Source organism: Heterocephalus glaber, unplaced genomic scaffold, assembly GCF_053883595.1.
Source record: "Heterocephalus glaber isolate CG9 unplaced genomic scaffold, H.glaber_assembly_v1.0 deba00001572, whole genome shotgun sequence".
NCBI lineage: Eukaryota > Metazoa > Chordata > Mammalia > Rodentia > Bathyergidae > Heterocephalus > Heterocephalus glaber.
This window is the reverse complement of record NW_028258357.1, coordinates 24982118-25000180: the sequence shown is the minus strand read 5'-3', so window position 1 is coordinate 25000180 and position 18063 is coordinate 24982118.

Below are 18063 nucleotides of genomic sequence, written 5' to 3'. Positions count from 1 at the left end.
CGCCCCAGGTCACAGAGCCAGTGTCGTCCCACCTGGCTGCTGGTGTCTGCCCTGGGCACAGGCTTTCTCCCGAGCGCAGAGCTGCCCCTGGCGAGGGCTGGAGGGAAGAAGGCACAGTGCCCTCCTCTGTCTCCCCCGAGGCTCGGTGCAGGTGACCAGAGCTGTCGTGGTCTGAGGTCCCGGGTGGGGTCCCGGGGGGTGCACAGGGCTGGGGCAGGGGCGGGGTGGGGAGCCCTAGGCCGCCTGTTCTCCGCCCGCCCGGGTTCACGCCTCCTTGACCTCCTCACCGCGTGCCCGCTCAGTGACCCGGGTTTATGGGTGCCCATCTCCTCCCACAGCTGCGGGCCGTTATCGCCATTGTAGGAGGGTGCCAGGCTCTAATTGTTTTATGGTCTTTTCACACTCGGGAGGAGGACAGACAAGGCGCCCTGGCCGCTGGTCCACTCTCCGAGTGCCAGGAGGCACAGATCCGGGCAGAGGGACTGGGAACGCCCCAGAACGGCCTCCCTACTGGGTTCTGACTCACCGCCCTGGCAGCGCGGCTCGCCTGTGTCCTCTGCCCTGTCCTGGCCCCTGCTCCCCCCATGTCCTCGTACCCCATGTCCCCTCTTCATGCCGCTCTTGTGTGGGGCCCCAGGGGCCTCCGAGCATCAGCCCCAGGCTTGGCCCAGTCCCTGCTGCCCATGGCCCGGCTGTCCCTGCCCGATGGGTGCCTGGTTTCGGTGCCATTGTCCACCTTATTCAGCCCTGAGCCTGTGCAGATGGTGGTCTGGAAAGCACCATGCAGTGCCTGCTTTGTGAGCGAGCTGGATAGTTCTTATTCCGGAGGAAGAGATGTGCAGCTATCACAGGCCCTCTGTGGCAGTCAGTGAACACTCGCCAGCACCCTGCAGCAGTGAGGGCGACTTGGGAGAAGGTAAAGCCAAGTTGCTGCTGCGAATGGTGCCCTCTGGGGTTGTGCAGTGCAGGCCTGCAGCAGTGTACGTGGTGGCTCTGAACCCGAGCCTGAAAGGGCACGACTGCTCAAACACAGCACAGGAGGACATTCACGCTCTTGAGACAGCAGGCTGCCCCTCCGTGCCCTGGCCTGGGCTTCTTGCTCTTGGACGTCGCCTGGTGTGGGGCCCCCTAGCAATCTGACCCTCAGGCTTGGTGTTCCGCTCAGCCGATCCCTGGCCCAGAGCCAAGGGTGCCAGGTTGGGGGCAGAAGGCCTGGCACAAGTCAGTTCTGCCACTCGTGGCTGTGCGAGCCCCAACAGGTCCCTCTGCCGGGCGGGGCCGACCCACCTTCCCCAGGAGGGCCGGCGGGTGGTACAGTGGCGCACGCTCCCTGGAGCGGCAGTGCCTTGTCTGGGAGACAGCGGGTCAGCGTCTGTGCAGGTCCAGGGCCGCTGAAGCCCTGGGCGAGGACAGGTGTGGGGGTCAGAGCCGGCGGGGCAGCCACACTGGCTCTGGTGTCTGGCTGGCCAGGCGCTGTGTGGCTGCACTTGCCGTGCACACTGGGTCTGAGGGTGCAGGGTCCTTGGGGGGAGAGGACGCTCCTGCACTTGGCTCTCTCGGATCTGTGTTGAAACCCTACCACGCGCATGCGCCGCCTTCCCGGCGCCTCCCAGTCCACGCCGGCCCCGCTGCCCTGCGCCGGCCGCTCTCCTCCTGTCGCTGTCCCAGCCAGCGGCGTCCTCGGAGGTGGCCAGCATTCGCCCTGGTGCCCAGGCCGCACGTCTCCCAGAGCCCTGGCTCCTTCTGCACGGAGTCCCTCTGTCCTGGCTCTGGGACCCTCGTCCCTGCCTCCTTTACTGGCCCTGTGTTTTCAGTGCCCCGCCCCTCCCGGAGCCCCTAGGCCCGCACCCGCTGCCCGACTGCCCTGCTACCTGCACCCCAGGTCCCTCTCCTGGCTGTGAGCTCACTGGCCCAGCCACCTGTCACCCCGTCCCGCGTCTCCAGTGCAGAGTCCCCAGCTGGGCCCCCAGCGCCCCCTCCCAGTTGCCCAGACCCGGTCCTGCAGATCAGCGGCCCGAGCGCCCTAACCACTGCTCTTGGGGACACAGGGACGCGGGTGCGACTTGGGGGAGGGGCCGCAGGGGCCCCATAAATCCCCAGGAGGGGATGTAATTGGCAGAAGACACAGCAGGACCGACGCTGGGCCACCCGAGTCTGCTCTGCTCACTCTGAGCACTGTGTTCACCGCCAACCTCTGCTGGACCCGCAGCACCCTGGGGAGTCTCCGGGGACGCTGGCCACTCTGGCTGGAGCCCCCAAGGTGCACCAGGAAACCCGGGCCACCTCCTCCAGCGCAGCCCGCTTCTCTCGCCACACTCTCCCCTCACCAAGCCTCAGAAGCCTTCCGTTCCCAGAGTCAATGGCCCTCCCCTGGGAAGTCCCCCTAGAAGCCCTTAGCAGGGCTGGTCTGGGCTGGAGCTGACCAGTGAGACTGATCACAGAGCTCTGAGCCACGGAGGGAGAAGGGGCCACTGCTCCATGAGGCTTCACTGGAGGGCGCAGATGTGGACAGAGCCACCTCTGAGGGCCCCAGCAGGCTGGCTCCTGGAGCTTCTTGGTAGCCTCTGGTGAGCTCATGGGGGCCACCATGGTCTCACCTCCTCAGGGGGCCCACGGGACCTGGGCCTCTGGTTCCCACATTGGATCCCCCATGGTGGAATCACAGAGTGCTGTGCCGGTCAGCTCCGTGTGACTGTGACACCCAGGTCAGCTCCGTGACTGTGACTCGCAGGTCAGCTCTGTGTCTGTGACTTGCAGGTCAGCTCCGTGAATGTGACACCCAGGTCAGCTCTGTGTCTGTGACACCCAGGTCAGCTCTTTGTCTGTGACGTGCAGGTCAGCTCTGTGTCTGTGACTCACAGGTCAGCTCTGTGCGACTGTGACACAGAAGTCAGCTACATGTCTGTGACTTGCAGGTCAGCTCCGTGACTGTGACTCACAGGTCAGCTCTGTGTGACTGTGACACCTAGGTCAGCTCCGTGACTGTGACTCGCAGGTCAGCTCTGTGTCTGTGACTTGCAGGTCAGCTCCGTGAATGTGACACCCAGGTCAGCTCTGTGTCTGTGACACGCAGGTCAGCTCTGTGTCTGTGACGTGCAGGTCAGCTCTGTGTCTGTGACTCACAGGTCAGCTCTGTGTGACTGTGACACAGAAGTCAGCTACATGTCTGTGACTCGCAGGTCAACTTTGTGTCTGTGACTTGCAGGTCAGCTCCGTGAATGTGACACCCAGGTCAGCTCTGTGTCTGTGACACCCAGGTCAGCTCCGTGTCTGTGATTCGCAGGTCAGCTCTGTGTCTATGACTCGCAGGTCAGCTCCGTGACTGTGACACGCAGGTGAGCCCCGTGCAATTGTGACAAATGCCTGGGAGATGCAACTATGAAAAAGAGCTTGGTTTTGCCTCAAGGTTCAGAAGTTCCTGGCCCTGTTGGCTTTAGGCGCATGGTGGGAAATCACATCACCGCTGAAGTACATGGCAACCTCACGTCTGAGAACTCAGGGATGAAAGTTGGGGTGCAGGTGCCCTTTAAGGGGTCGGGCCTGGGAGCACGGTCCAGACCCAAACTGTGTGCAAGGGCTGCACACATCTGTGTCAGCAGTGCGGACATGCATCTCCCTCAGCCTGTGAGTGCCACGTGGCCATGGGATGACCGTGTGGCCCCATTTCGGAGAGGGGAGGACGGAACTGCACGCTGGTCGTGAGAAGGGCAGAGGCCCCTCATTTCTGAGGGCGTTCCTCTGCCTCAGGAACTGGAAACAGAAGAGGGAGCAACCTGAAGGCACAAGCTTTGTGGGTGCTGTTTCCACGTCTCCTGCTGCCCTATGTGGAGACGCCAGCCACTCGCCTCCATCTTGGGTCTCGCTGACACCGCCAAGCCATCACCACCACTTCCCAGCTGACGAGTTATTTCTCACCCTTGTGTTTTACAAGTATGGAGACAAAACTATTGTCTAGGGTATTATTACACTTTCTAACTACTGATAGAGTTATGACATTTGGTGGCGCATTGGCAACCAGACATACACAACAGGCAGCCACTTTTTATTTATCATCTCCGGGCTTTGCAGTTACCATAGCAATAAAATCCATGCTTAACAGGATGATTACCATTTTCAACAACTAATGGAATGATTATTTGTGTTTGTGGTTTCAAGCCTTAGAATAAAATGTAATCCCATCCAACATACTCAAAGTTTTAATGTCCTTAAACATTCCCGTCAAAGACGTAACCAGTGTGTTCCTCTGAACCTGGTGGGCGGCTCCTCTCCTGGCTGCGGGGTGCTTTGTTCCTGTCACCCTGAGACCCGGTGGCAGTCACTGCAGGGCAGCGTTCAGGACGCCTGTGCTGTCCGAGGGTGTGGCCCTGAGCCCCGGGGCATTCGTTCCCGTTCGTGGGTCTGGGTCGGTGGCCTCAGCCAGCTGCCTGGCTTCGTGAAGTTCCTGTGTCCTCCACGCACAGTGGTGGGAGCCCCTGGCTGTCTGGGGTGAGGTGGGAAGCCCCGTCTTGGCGGTCTGAGTGCAGGGAGCCATGGCTGGGGCTGTCAGAGGGTTCGCCTGCGAGGAGCTGCGTGGGTTCCAGGCTGGAGAGGACCCCACGCTGGCAAGGTGACTGCGGGGAGGTGGGGCTCTGGGGAGGGGGCGGCAGGCGCAGGTGGGACAGACTCCGTGGAGAGCAGCAGCAGGGTCCCTGGCCCGCGAGACCAGGCGACTCCGGGCTGAGCCAGCTCAGTGCCTTCCATCTCCGTGTGAGGAGCCCACGAATAACCACACCGGGGCCTGAGAGCCTGCGGGCTGTCTTCGGAGGGAAGAAATCATCAGCATATGAACTAATTATATGAATTAAAATAAATTAGTTAAAAGGCGTCATGAGATCAGTGCGTTGTTGTCTAATTACCCATGACCGCTGCTGGTACTAATAACGGCTCTGCTGCCTGACAGGTGGCAGTGCTGTCGGCAGAGGAGCAGCAGAGGGGCGGCCACGGTGACAGCGTCGTGCGGGACAGCGGCCATGGCTCCTGCAGGCCTGCCCGGGGCTGCTGGGGTCAAGGCTGAAGGTGGCCAAGGGCTGCCGTCTCCCTGAGTGACCTCTCTGCTGCTCCAGGGAGGGACGGGGGTGCGGACTGAGCTCGGAGGGCTCAGTGGCCTGAGATGGGGCAGAGCTGGCTCGGGAGTCTGGGTGCCCAGAGCAGAGGCCGGGTTGCAGGGTAGAAAGTGGGTCCCTGGTTACTGCTCGGCCTGTGCCCTCCACCATCCCCGAGTGACTCTGGACGGGTCGTGGCCCTGAAGCTGCCCTCAGGCCCGCCGCAGCCTGTGCCCCGCCCTCTCCCGCCCGAAGGCTCCTCTCCTGCTCCATGTCCCATGCCCTGCCATTGCCTAGGGAAGGGCCAGTGCCCATTCCTGTGAAAAGCCCGGCCCTGTGCCCTGGCCTTCCCCGCGCTGTGCCAGCAGGCCTGTCTGTCTCATCTCCACCGACAGCACCCTGTGCACGCTGGGGGTGGCGCCGGCAGGGCAGGGAGGCTCCTGTGTCCTATAGGACAGGCCCGGGGAGGCCCGGGGTCAGGCGTCCCTGGCTCCGCCTCACATCTCACACGACCCTGAGGGTCCACTGTCGCTGGTTCTCATGGCTGCTTCAGGGCACAGCCCACCTCCTCCCAGGGTGGTGGCCCTGTCACCGCCAGCTGTGTCACCTGAAGGCCACGAGGGGCTGTGGGCCAGACCCTGGGGGACCCAGGTCGTCACAAGAGGCTCTGGCAGCTCTGTCCACATGTTCAGGTGGGACACTGAGCTCTTCTTGGAGGGCCAGGCCTGTGTCACCTGCTGTCCCTGCTGCCCCTCCTCTGGGTGCCCCGGGCAGCGTGTGGCCCTGTGCTGTCCTCTGAGGCTCTCCACGCTCACAGGAGGCCCTAGGCCTGCTTCCCGGCGCCTCCCGCCAGGCAGGCCGCAGCAGTCTCAGCCCTCCAGACGTGGTGCCCTCAGCCCTAGGTTTGGAGGTGGCTGGTCTGGGCTCGGCGCTTGCTGTTTTCTGGGTTTCAGGCCTAGGGGAGCTGCAGTCTCTGTCACTGCTGTCCTCTGGGCCGGTCTGATGGGGCCTTCGCCCACAGCTCGGCCTTGGTGCTTAGTCCTGGGCACCTGCAGGAGGCTGAGCCACGGCGTGGGTGCCTGCAGTGCTGTAGTGTGAGCTGCCAGGGTTGCTACATGGACCCGGCGTGTGTGCCTGAGCCCGAAGGGCACTGTGTAGACACTTCATTTGGCCCAGGGCAGACAGACACAGAGAGGAGCAGCCAGGACAAAGATCTGTTCCCTCCTCTGGGAGGATAGGACCCCAGGACCCTGCACCAGGCTCAGAGCGCCTTCCAAGGGCAGGAAGGGAGCAGCTGCTCATGGTTCATGGCCTGTCAGGAACTGTCCCCGGGGCCACTGGCCGTCGGGAGGTCAGTGAGAGCGGGGCAGGACCCCAGGCTGGGACAGGAAACAACAGTCGTGTGTGGGGAAGCCACCCTCCCGGTAGGACTGCAGCAGCAGATGTGACGCCCCCAGCAGGCACCGAGCTGTGAAGGGACTGGAGGAGCAGAGCAGGGCGTAGAGGGCACGGAGTCACTGCATCAGGAACCGTGGTGTGCGAGGGAAGGACACAGGTCTGCAGGCCCCGGGCCCTGAACACACTCTGCGCCTGCCCATGGACTGGTGCTGTGCTCTGCAGAAGAGATTCTGACTTTGGCCTTCCAGCCCCGGAGTCACGGAGTGGGAGGACAGACCTGGGTGCCCTGGGATAAACTCAGGAGGCAGGGGCAGTGCGGCCCACTGGTTATGGCCTCTGCTGCCCAGGGTCCAGTCCTGACCCATCTGAAATGTGCGTAGGACATCAGCTTCCAGGAAGATGGAATGAACATGGGTTCCCCGCTGAGGACTAAAGAAAGCCTGGACATTAGCTACAAGATGGACGCAGACTCTGAAGGTAAGGACAGCAAGGCTCTGTCCAGGACCAGCCTGTTCGGGTTCCCTGGGAAATTGCAGCCTGGCGCCCTCACGCCGGGACCGTGCACCAGAAGGATTCGGAGCATGCCCTCTCAGGCCCACCCTGAAGGACCGGGCCTCTCTCCAAGCCGGGGCCCCTCTGGGCCGTGCCCTCCGTGTCCTGTTGGAACTGGGCCGCAGGGCAGGAGATGGGTGTGGTGGGTGCAGCTTCCTCTGTTTCTGGCCGCCCCCTTTGCTCTCCAGCATAAGAAACCATGTGCTGTTTAAGCTTGTGTGCCTGATTTACTTCACTGAACAGTGTAGCCTCGAAGTCCCTTCATTTTCCTCCAAATGACTCAAGTTTATCCTTCTTTATGGCAGAGTAGTACTCCACTGTGTGTAAATACCACATTGTCCTTATCCATTCTGGTAGGGACCAAGCCACAGGTTCTCTTGCTCCCCTGGGACTCTGGTCTCACCCTTGGCCGTGGCTCCAGTTGTCCAAGGGCTCCCTTGGTCCTCTCAGCGCAGGCAGCAGGCAGGCAGGGAGATGAGTCCACGATGCTGCCTGCCACAGGGCAGATCAGCCATGGTTGGGCATGGCTTAGCCACAGGCCGGGTGGGGACCCAGACGCCTCCTGGGCCTCAGCTCCTCATTACCAGCAGCAGCCCAGGACCATGCAGAGGGAGGAGCCTTGCTCCTCTGGCTCCCAGGGCTGGGCCATCTCAGGAGTTCGAGCCCCTCGAGGGAAGCCGATGCCATGGTGATGCTGCAGGCTGGCTCGGGCTCGCTCGGGGTCTGTGTCCAGCCGTGGCTCTCCTGTCTCTGCCCTGGAGACCGGGACGGCTTTGTCACTGATGATGAGAGAACAGCTCTGCACGGGGAGGGGTGCGGTGGCCCTGGTGAGACCCCCACGGCCCCTCTCAGAACGCGTCCAGGAGCCCAGTTCAGGAGGAAGCGCTTTCCTGGTGATGCCTGTGGCGACAGGAAGTGGGTCTGGGGCCCTCCCTCCTGTGCGACCCCCAACGGCTGCTGACCCTCGCACTGGCTGGCTGCCGCTCCAGCCCTCCAGATGCGGCATAAGCGTCCGCCTGTTAGTTTCCGCCGTGAGACTCCAGCACTGACTGAACCGCAGACGAGGACTGGGTGCTGGAGCGAGCCATCCCCACACAGGGCCATCCTTGGGGGGTGCCACCCCTTTCACAGGCAGGCAGGGAAACTGAGGCCCAGGAGGCTGCCATGCGAGGGCAGGCCCAGTGTGTCAGGTTGGGGCTGGAAGCCTCCTTCCCAAGGCGGCCCGAGCTCTGCTGACCTCAGGTCCTCTGTCCTACCCGGTGGCCTTTCCTCCCAGGGCACTTCCTGCCCTTCAGGCCTTGCCTAGTCACAGAGCCTCCCAGAAGCTGTGGCCATGGCCTTGCAGGGCAATGGTGGAGGAGGACAGTGAGGACGGTCAGCATGGTGCAGGTCTCCTCCCGTGCCGATCCCGATGTCCCCAGACTCAGCAGCATCTGCTGCACCCCACGGAGGACCAGGACTGAGGCAGAGGTGGTGGAGTTGGCCAGGGAGGACGGCACTGCTGGCGTCAGAGCCCGTGGCCTTGGCCTGTGCCATGTCCTCCCTGCACAGGGCTCCTGTGAGGGTGCAGGCTGCAGGCCGGGGGCTGAGGGCCGGCACAGGGGTCTGCCCCTGAGCAGGGTTCCCTGTGGGGAAGCTTGCTCTCCAGGATGCCAGGCCTTGTGTGTTTGCCTCAGCTGTGGTGGGGCCACAGGAGGGAAAGTGTTGGTGAGGGCACTCTGCACCTAGTTCCGGTCCTGCTGGGCCTTGTGTGTGCGGCTGCAGACATCCACCCTGTGGGTCCCCTGCATCCACAGCGCCTGCCGGTCATTGCAGGACAGATCATCTCTGCAGCCCCAAGTTGAGGACTCGGAGGACAAAGGGCCTGCTGGGCCTTGCTTGGGTCCGCGAGGCCTTCCTGGAACTCCGTGGCAGGTCCCCTTGGGGGTGGCGGTGCCACGTCATGAAGGGGCACTTTCTACCAGAGCTGTGCCCAGGCAGATGTTTTGATCTTGCAGCCATAAAGTGGGAGCAGGAAAGAATTTACAGCCAGGCTGTAAAGTAATAACACGGAGAGGCCATTTCGTGGGTTCAGCCGGAGGTGAGCCTGGGTTCAAAAGTTCAGGCCTGCAGCCCCTCCTGGGCAGGATGGCCTTTGGGTGCTGCGGCCAGCCCAGTCTTGCAGGACAGAACTGAGTTTGGTGGCGTCAGAGCGCACTGCCGGTCCTGTGACCTAGTGGCAGCACCCTCCCGCCACGCTGAAAGCTGGGTCAGCCCTGTGGTCCTGGCCAGCTGGGGAAACCACTGGCGAGAGGGTGCTGGGTGGGGTCAGCAAGGGGCGCTGTGTAGGGCCGTGCCATGCGGAGCTGCGGTGCTGGCTGTCAGAGCTCTGGCGTCTCCCTCTTCTGCAAGCCAAGCTCAGGCTGAGGGAAGAAGAATGCACCACGAGCCCCACGATGTGTCCAGAGCGGTGCAGCTGTGCGTGGGTCCAGTGCATGCGGAGCCCAGAGCGGCAGGGATGGTGTCTCCAGTCCCAGCCACAGAAAAGGCCTGCTGTTGGCACAGGGTCCCGGATGGAGCCTAGGGCCGAGGAGGCATCTCTGGACCCAAGAGCAGGCTGGAAGCTGGGGCAGACGGGCTCCCTGGGACAGGGGTTGGCGGGGTGGAGAAGCAGCTGGTGGCCCCAAGCAAGGTAGGCTGGAGCAGCTGGCCTGGGTGTTCTGTACCCTGTGCCACCTGGAAATGTGCGATTCAGTAGGCAAGCGTCAGGGGCCCCCTTGTCCTCAGAGACTCTACTGTCCCTTAGCCGGCAGCCTGGCTGTGGAAGGGTGGAGGTGAGCATCCTCATTCCGGGGCCCGGAAGGCAGAGCCTGGCGAGGGGGCAGAACAGCGAGGTGGTCTCACCAAGCCCCAGGTCTCTGGGCAGAGGGTGGGGGAGCCCCGGATCCCCTCATCGCCTTCTTCCAGTCTCGGCTCTTCCTGCTAGAGGCTCGAGAGGCTGAGATCATGCACGGAAGATCCTTAGCACAGCCTAGTCCCTAGGGGTGCTCAGTCAGTGGTGGCCGTTGTTACCCTGACCAGTGGTGAACAGTGAGGAAGGCCTGGGGTAGATCCCCCTTGTCCAGTCAGGTAGTGAGTGTCTTGGGGTGGGAGGCAGTCAAGCAGGGCTGAGGGTTGCCAATGGAGGCGGCACTGACTCACACTAGGTGGGGCTCCTGGCTTGAGGACAAATCTTCACTGAGACTCTAAGGCTTGTCCAGTAGGAGGGGTCAACCTGAGGCTGTTCCTGACTGGGGCAACTGAACATGATCAGGAACATGAACAGTGATCAGGAAGCCCCAGATGCCGTGTCCACCACCCGGGGATTCACCATGGACCCAGCCAGCCCAAGGCTCTGAGAAGTCCTGCAAAGGAAACAACCTGAAGAGCTGGCTTCGTCCTTCAGCAGAGATCTACCCAGATGTGGAGGCACGGCTGTGTCATGAGGGCAGTCGTAAACATCTGCCCGGGAACTTGTGCTGCTGGCCGGGCCTGCGCACGCAGGTCCATGCAGCAGAGCAGGAGCTGTGAGTGCCTCTCCAGCACCGCTGCCCGAGAGCCCGAACACAAGCTCTACTGGCCTCCATGCAGGGGTGGCTCTTGGGCTGCAGAGGGAGGTGCCGCATTCAGAGCCAGATAGGGGCCTGCTGTGATCTCAGCCCTGGTCCTGCAGGGCTTCTACCCCAGCACCCAGAACCCTAGGCCCACCTCACGAGCTTAGCCAGGGTGCTTCTGGAGCCAGCAGGGCCTGCGAGCTCAGAGGCATGTGTGGCGCGAGCAGCCTTCCTCTCCTGGGTGCTGAGTCCCCAGTGCCAGGCGGAGGCATCCCATAGTAGGTGCTCACCTGGGGCGGCTGAAGGGACGATGAGGGTTAGCTCATCCCCAGGGTCACCTGGAAGACGAAACTGGACTTTGCTTTAGGGCTGTACACGCAGATTCCGCGATCACAGGCTGGATAAAGAAACAACTTTGTCCTGGGCTTGATTGCATCATGGGACAAATTCAAGGAGGGACCGAGGACGGGAGCTGAATCTGGATCCCAGGGCCCTGCCTGCCTTCCCTCTGAATCGTCCCAGGCAGCCAGCCCCGTGAATGTCTCTGTCTGCTGAGCTTGACCCTCAGGAGCCCTCTGGGAACCCCCAAGCAGGAGCTGGCCTCACCCCCTTTCTGAGCTCCCCCACCAGCTTTGCCACCCTGGGGTCTTGGCCTGGGCATGTTTAACCCCACCCTCGCCCCTGCAGCCTTGGCTGTGAGTGTCGAAGTGAGGACAGGCTAAGGGCGCAGCGGGTCTTTGTGTGTTTCTTACAATTACATAGAATATACAATTATTTAAAGGCAAATTTATGATAAAAAGGGTCATGTATTCCAGGATTGTCATTTTCTGTGGCTGGAATTAGAGTGAGTGTTTTGGGGAGCTTATGGGGGCTGAGCTGGAGAGGTCTTGGGGGGCTCCAGACCTTCTACCTGGATGTCCTGCAGCTGAGGGTCAAAGTCCTTCCAACCCCGCCCTGGACCCTGGGGTGAGGGGCTTGGCCTCTGTCTCCTCCTGCTCGGGGAACCAAGGCCTTGCACGAGTGCTGTGTAAGGGAACCATTTGCACAGTGGATTCTTCCAAGGGGACTGGAGCTGGCTTGGCCCCCAGAGCCTCTTGGGAGAGGCAGGGCCAGCATGTTACTGTCCCCTTTGGGGTTTGCACGGCTTTGGGCCAGCGGGATGCAGGAGGGGCAGGGTCTGCCCAGTGGGCTGAGGCTGGACATGGCCCTGATGCTCAGGAAGGCCCAGCCCCCGGCCCCTCAGGAAGGTCTCCTTTTCAGAGAAGACCGCTGGGCTATCTATGAGGCCCACTACTGCTGGAAGTGAGACTTATTGGTGGTCCCTCCCTAAAGTCTTTTACTGGGGTTTCCTGTGGTATCCAAGCCCTCAAGAGAGGGACATTCACTCTTTCCTTCCCATTCTGCACCTGGGGACCCCTGTCCGGGTTGCAGGCAGCAGGTGAAGAAAGCTGGACCAGAATCCAGACTTTCCCTCCCCTTGAGGAAGATGCCGCTTCTTAGGGCTGCAGTCCCAGATGGAGGACAGGCTGGGGATGGCGACAAGAGTGGACTTGCTTTGAGGTTGTCCCCACATGAGACCCGGAGCATGTGACCTACAGCTCTTGGGGAGGATCCGACCAGGCAATGTAGCCTCAGCCCCTGCATGTGGAGGGATGGCCTTTGTTTATTTCCAGCCTGAGGCTGAGCCATAAGTTCCATGCTGTGAAAAGGACACGGTCCCATCCACAGAGGGCAGCGTGGGTGGGGGACACAGTCTTGTCCATAGAAGGCAGCCTGGGGGTGACACAGTCCGGTCCATGGACAGCAGAGTGTTTCGGGCTTTTCTGAGCGGCACTCCCGGCCTTGGGGTTTCAGGTCTGGGCCTGGGAGGCCCCTAGATGACTGCAGAGCAGGTGCTGTCCTGGCTCTGAAAGGCAAGTGGCCAAGCCCTCTAGTGGGGCTGCGTCTCTCTTGAGGACCATGGTGCTGTAATGTGGGAGCTTTCTCTCTATGTTGGACATGTGGGGTGCGGGATGGGGGAGTGGGGCTCAGGCCCCACAGCAGCCTGGAGGCGGAAGGGCTTTGGGATCCTAGGGACTTGTGATAGCGGGGAGGGCTCAAGTTTCTGAGCCATGGGATCTCTGGCAGTTTTGGGAAACCCTGAGCCCTTGGTTCAAATGATGCTTTCTCCAAACAATGAAATCGACACTGGCGGTTGTAGAGGAGACCAGTGAGGTCAAACTGTCCAGCATTAGTGATGCTGCAGTTGTGTGCATCTATGTGCACCCTCAGCTTACCCTGAGCTGCTGCTACAGAGCAGAGCACATGCCGGGCATGACCATAGGTGCCTTCATGCGCCCATGTGATTGCCGTCTGCATCCATGATGGGGTGCACGCCACACCACAGAGAGAAGGTCGTGGAGACACAGGAGTCCATACCCCAGGCCGACAGGCGGCATAACCAGGGGACACCAAGGCCGAGAAAGGTGAGCTCCCTACAGGGTTGCAGTACAAGGCGAGAGGAGACTAAGGGAAGCCCTTGTTTGCCCCACAACCTCCCCTCAAATTCCTCCCATGTTCAGTGCAGGGGGAAATGTGTTAAATGCATGTCTGCAATACTGACAACTTCCTTTCAGAGTAGGGGGAACCTTTGCTTGTTTCCCTCTATTATGGCACCGTGAAGGTGTATGCACACTGCCTGGTTCTCATGATCAGGCCAAGGGCTATTCAATGCTGGCACATTAAATCCAAGGCCCAGTAAATAGCCCATAAGGAGATGAGGTCTTGAAGGTTAGAAGCCCTGGCTGTGGCCCCCAGAGCCAGTGTGTGGGTCACGGTGGATGAAATGCTGCTGTGGACAGTCAAAGACTTTTCCTTGAGCTCATTTTCACAATCTGTACACTGGGCATTAAAATCCAACTGTGCCATGCTGTGATGCAGATGGAAGGGTTAGATCCTGAGCAGATACCAGTCTTTGGGGCTCTGCATAACCCGGCTAACTACACTGTGTTTCGAGTGCATCTTAAGTTACTCTCTCATTTCTGGGACAAAATATCTGACATCTACAAGGTAAAGAAGGACAGATTTACTTTAGCTTACAGTTGGTAGCAGTTTTAGTCCATTGCTGACTGGCTCTAAGGCAGGGTGACGTGGCAGAGAAGAAACAGCCCATGGCAGGGGAGGCAGGAAGCTGCAGCCTTTCCATTATATTCCATCCAGTCCAAGAGACTATTGGTGAGTGTCACTAACAACCAGAGTGGGGTTTTCATCTTCATTAAATCTATCACCCATACCAAGAACTATGCTAAGCCCATCAGTGGACTAATCCAGCCCCACACACTCGTGATCCAGCTCCACACACATGTGATCCAGCTCCACACACACGTGATCCAGCCCCACACACCCGTGATCCAGCTCCAACCACCTGTGATCCAGCCCCACACACCCATGATCCAGCTCCACACACCTGTGATCCAGCCCTACACACCAGTGATCCAGCCCCACACACCTGTGATCCAGCCCCACACACTCGTGATCCAGCCCCACACACTCGTGATCCAGTCACTCCCAAAAGGTCCATCTATGAGCTCATGAGGCTTTGGAGGACATCCAGATGTAAGCCATATCAGTGTGCTCTTCTCCTCTACGATGGGGCTCTCCATGGCCTCCTGCCTTGGAGGCCAAGCCATCAGACACTGGATGGCTCCCTGCTGAAAACTCACAGGGACAGACAGATGCTCTGGGCAGTGGAGTTGGGACACAGGATACTGGGAACACTTTACCCACATCTCCTGGCAATGTCCATCCCAGCATAGTGGCCACCATGCAGTTGGCATCTGCTGAGCGTTAGCAGTATCTGTAACTGTCCCTCAGTTTCCCATTGACACCCTGGGTACACTCACAGCGACCTCCTAGGCCCTCAGGAGGACCCAGTGGGGACTGTTCTGAGGTGTTAGAGTGGCCCATGGTGCTACGTGCATGCTCATCCAGGAAGCAGCAAGTTGTCTGTCAAGGGAGAAGAACTCTAAAGAACTCATTGAGAAAGAAATAAAGAAAACAATGCCATTAACAATAGCATCAAGAAAAGATAAATACTTAGAAATGAACCTAACCAAGGAAGTGAAAGACCTTTATAATGAAAACGGCAGTACTCTGAAAGAGGATATGGAGGAGGACCCCAGAAAGTGGAAAGACATTTCCTGTTATTGGATACACAGAACCAATATAGTCAGCATGGCCTTACTTCCAAAACTGAAACACACATTTAACACAATCCCAATCAAAATACCAACAGCAAGTCTCACAGATTGAGAGAAAATAATCCTCAAATTCACATGGAATCAGAAGAGAACCAGAATAGCAAAAGTAATCCTGGGGAACAAGAGCAAAGCAGGAGGCATCACAATCCTGGATTTCAAGTTATGTTACAAATCTTCAGTGATAAAAACAGCACAGTACTTGCACAAGAATAGCTATGAGGATCAGCAGAGCTGACCAGAGGGTGCAGAAACACCCCCAGGCACACTCAACTATTTGATCTTTGGCCAAGGTGCAGAAGACACAGACTGGAGAAAAGACAATAATAAATGGTGCTGGGAAAACTGGATTTCCATAAGTAGGAGATTGAGATTAGACCCATATCTCTCACCATGTACTGAACTAAAATCAAAATGGATCAAAGATCTAAACGTGAAAACGCAAACAGTCCGCTGGAAGATAAAGTGAGTACAACTCTTGCGTAAGCAAGGACTTTCTGAACAGAACCTCAATGGCACAAGAAGTAATAACGAGAATCGGTAAATGGGATCCTATCAGATTAAAAAGCTTCTGCACAGGAAAGGAAACAACCAGCAGAGTGAAGAGACAACCTACAGAATGGGAAGAAATGTTGCCAGCATTTCCTCGGATAGAGGACTAACATGTAGAATAGATAGAGAACTCAAAAAATTAGACCTTTGAAATAAAATAACCAAGAAAAATGAGCAAGTGAATGGAATAGACACTTTTCCAGAGAATAAGCACAGGTGGCCAGTAAATACATGGAAAAATGCTCAACATTGCTGGTCACCAGAGACATGCAAATTGAAACTATACAGAGGCACTATGTTATCTCAAAAAAATGGCCATCATCAAGAAATCAAATAATAACAGATTCTGGTGAGGCTGTAGGGAAAAGGAATGCTTCTCCATTGTTGGTGGGCGTGTAGACTAGTACAACCACTATGGAAATTAGTATGAAGATTCCTCAAAGAACTAAAACTAGAGATTCCATTTGACCCAGCTATTCCCCTTCTAGATATCTTCCCAAAAGAATTGAAGTCATCCTATTACAGGGCACATGAACACCCATGTTTACAGCAGCACAGCTCACAATAGCTCAGTCTTGGGAACGGCATATATGTTCATCAGCAGATGAATGGATTTACACACAATGGAGTTCCAGTCTGCCATAAAGTGAGATAAACTTGAGGCATTCATAGGCAAATGGATGTAATTTGAAAGAATAATGTTAAGTGAAATAAATCAGACACCGAAGCTTCAACATCACATGGTTTCTCCTGTACGAGAAACTCTCTGACAGAGATGAACAGGAAGCTGGGAGATCTTTTCAGATGGATGCGTGAACAAGAGACAGAGGGAGGGAGAATGAGGGGAGGGAAAAGGGATGGAAAAAACCAGAACTGAAGGGGGAAATCATAAAGAAAATAGAGCTTTCTCGGAGGGAAGGGGACCGAGAGTTGGAAGGAGCAGGGGGTGTGGGAATTAGGTGAGTTGTGCGCAGGTGCCGACTCCCCACGACAGATGCCATCACTGTGTGCTGAGAAGAGGGACTGGCAAATCAGGAAAAGGGGGAGAAGGACCCTGGGATCGCATCCGCTCCGGAGCTGGAGCCACTGGCCCCTCCTCACTTGGGCCGAGTCGTCTCTGCGTCAGAGCCCGGGCCCTGGCAGGCTCCTCTTGCTGCTGTGGGTCCCAGCTCCAGGCCAGCGCGAGGGCCGGGACCTGTGGGCTCTGGTGGCTCACAGCCATCTCTCTTCCTGCCACCCCACCCCATGCCTTTATGACCCCCTCAAATAACATCTCAGCGTTCTGGCGATAACAGCCAGGGGAATTGTTGGGAGCTGTAAATGACTTCAATTGGTTAGGGTTCTAATTGCCACCAAATGACCGCCTTTATTACCTCCAGGAGATAGCAGGGCTGTAAGTTTCCTCCCAGCGCAGGTCTCGCCCAGGGTCACTCAGAGGTCAGGGCCCTGGAGCACTGCGAGGGAGCCAGGAGGGGATGCCTCTTCCCCCAGACCAGACCGGTCCGGTCCGGCCTCTCCGGCCTCTCCGCCACCCAGGGAATTCCTGGCGACCTCGGCCTGGGCAGCCCCTGCCACTCTGGGCTCTCTGCGAGGATGTTCCCCTGTCCCTTCCAGGATTCCACAGCCCAGTCCTGTGGGCTTACCAGCTGTGCTGACGCTGACAGTCGTGGGGCATCGTGGGGACAGGCAGACTGGAGACTCGTCCCAGTGCAGGACTGAGTCACTCAGCTGGTGTTTGTTGAGTGTTTACTGCAGGCCAGATGCGGTGCTACAAAGAACGGACACGGGGAAGGATGGGAGGCTACATGCACACTGCACACACAGATGCGCCACGCAGCATTATGCGTCATAAATTATGCATACAGTTTACGTAGATAGCTTAATTATATAGCAGCACAGTGGTGCATGAAGGTGACCCCAGCACCCTGGGAGGCTGAGGCAGGAGAATTGCAGGTTAGAGCCCAACCAGGGCAGCTTAGCAGGTTGGTGAGACACTGCCTCAGAATAAGAAATCAACAAATGGACTGCAGCTGTAGCTCGGTATGAAGCCCTGGGTTCAATCCCATGTAGTGGGATTCAGCATCAGGCAAACCTCGATTTGCGTCAGATGTCTTCTATGTGACGTCAGGCAAGGTCCCTCCCGCCCCCTCTGCTTCTGATGCCCACATCACAGGATGGTGTCAGGGGCAGGACCTCAGCACCTCTGCCACTACCATCCCGATGGAGTACAGTGGATGGGCACAAAGGGGAGGGAACCGTGGAAGGTGATGTGCAGCTGCTCCGTGGTCCCCGTCTATCAGGTCCGAGCTCTGGGCTTTCGGCTCCCCGGGGGCAGGTGGGGAGAATGAGCACGCTGGGCAGCAGGAAGGGAGCAGGGAGCACGGGTGAAGGGCAGGATTGGGCCGCTGTCACTCAGGGCTCCGACGGCCAGCGCTGGTCCTGGGCTGTGGAGGGCCGACCATGAGCAACTGCTGGACGCTTCACAGCTCCTTCGGCAACCTCAGAAGGGCTGCACTCCCCCCACCGCCTGCTTTGCCCCGTGGGGCCACATGAGGCATTTGCTCCCATCCCACACCACCAGTCCCACCTGAGGTCCCTGGCGCCCCACGCCGTCCTTCCTGGGACCTGCAGGAGCCAGCTTTGAGCACTCCTGTCCCCAGATCCTTTTCTGTC